The following is a 2,252-nucleotide window of genomic DNA, read 5'->3' on the forward strand; positions in this document are numbered from 1 at the left end:
TTGAGCTGAATGGATATCATCTGGTGATGATAAGGTTTACCATCACAAACTCCTCCCATCGGAAGGCTAGGACGATGCCCCTTATAGAGGACTTTGTAACGTGGAATTTAATGGTTCATCTTCGCCGGTGGCAGGATTCGAACCGCCATCCCAACGACCTTCGCGGCAAGTAACGATGCCCTAACCCGCTCAGCTAACTAGCTTCCTAATTCAATGCCTTTTTTTTTAGGTCTTTCAATCGAGATTCACCCAATCACGTAACCAAGACTTCCTATATATATTGCATATTTTACCTTATGATCAATTTCTATTTCAATTAGTCGCCATCCAGCAACTATAGATATTTCATTTCAGCCCATGTCAATGTCCCCCGACGAGACGAACACCCACTTAGGCAGCTCAGAGATCTTTGCTAATAGAGTTAAGTGTTAAGTAACCACATTGTTTCATTACGTACATACCCTTTCACTATCCTTAAATATGGATACATAGAAGATTGAATAGTAGGTGACAGTGGATAAGTAACTCATGCTAGTGATATAATATGTTCAGTCAGTGCAGCGTGATAGGACTCAGTGATTACAATTGTCGCAATAACAACGCTTGTATTCTCCTCACCTCTCTTGCTATGATCATCAATGACAATAAGTTATTATTATCAGTTATTATCATCGATTTACATTGTATCTCTACTTAACCCTCAGCCCTACTCCTGTCGGATGTAACCCAAACCCCTATTGCTAACAAGTCGTCATAGCTAGCATCACTTAGCTAGGAAACATCTTCACAGTGTCAAAGCCTCAGTCATTATGTCATCGTAATTCCTGACACTCATTTAACACGCGTTTTCCCCATACTGTCCTACTACTTGCTCGATTTATTTCCACCGGACGCAGTCTGTAGCAGAAACGTCTATGCACATCGACAGGTTGTCGTCTTCCCTTCGAGATACGACCAACAACACAGGAGGACCATAATTTTAAACTTAACATTTTATTCAACAAAATATTACATATTACATTTGCATGTTGAAGATGCACATGTATACATACATTTCAACATTAATTTGTTGAAAAGGAGAGAGCGGAAGCATTTGCTTAAAAGATGCTCTCCCTTAATAGTTTATATACAAATATTTAATCATTTACAATATTTTTCACAAAAAAAGTAAATTTGATCACAAAGATATTAATAGTAATTGTACCCAGAAGGAGCAGCCAATATTTTCAAATTCATATAGATTTAAGATGTAGATATACAATTTGGGTAAAACTGTAGACTGGGTTGTTGTTGTGATACAAACAAATTTCATCTAATTATACCACATCCATCAAAGCGTAACTATGAACTATCCACTCTCCCAACTATGCACGAGTGATATGGAAGGAGATGAAACCATTATCTTGCTTATGAGAGTCACCCCTCCTTCAAAGGCAAACCCAAAAGAAAACGGACAAGACCGAACATCCATTTCAAACTCTCCTCCATCATTCACAAAAAAATTGGACGGATTTGAATGTGATACTTATGATGATATTAATAGGCATGAAAAAGGTAACATTGTTCTTTTAATAACACCTATGGTACAATTACTCAATGAACCTACTGTATATAGGGATAAGAAATGACCCAACACTCACATAAACATAGTATGTACAGTACAACAGAAACAGGCTACCCCATTCATAAATTTCGAACGGCTCACAAAAAGAGAAAATATGCAAGAATATTTTACTATCTACATCACACATTCTTGGTGTTGATCTATCCTCCTTCGTATTACTTCGATTATCTGAAAATGACATTAGTGCGTGACCGGGCAATACGTACCCTATCACGCCACTTATTCCATAATCAATCTTCATGTTAGGTAGTCGCCATCCGGCAACTATGAATCCTTGTCAGCAAAATTTACTGTCGTCCGCCCAGCTTGGCAGCTCAGATCTGTTGAGTTGCATGGGTACAGGATGATATCTTGCATCTTTGACTTTGACCTTTCCTATGTTGATATTTTATCCTTTTCACGCACATCAAACGAGTCATTTCAACTCCTTCCTGGTTCAACAATGCGGAGATTGCACGTTATCACTACTGTTGGCTCACCCAGATGCACTTTTCTCAAGGAGCAGGCATTCATCTATGTATAAGACCACACTTTTGTCCAACCCTGTCACTCACTACATTTTCATTTGTTCGACATCCTGACCACGTGATCTGATGAATTCATTTACCTGCTCTACCCACAAATTCCT

Source organism: Oratosquilla oratoria, chromosome 9 (assembly GCF_046742065.1).
Source record: "Oratosquilla oratoria isolate Oo_2021 chromosome 9, ASM4674206v1, whole genome shotgun sequence".
Lineage (NCBI taxonomy): Eukaryota > Metazoa > Arthropoda > Malacostraca > Stomatopoda > Squillidae > Oratosquilla > Oratosquilla oratoria.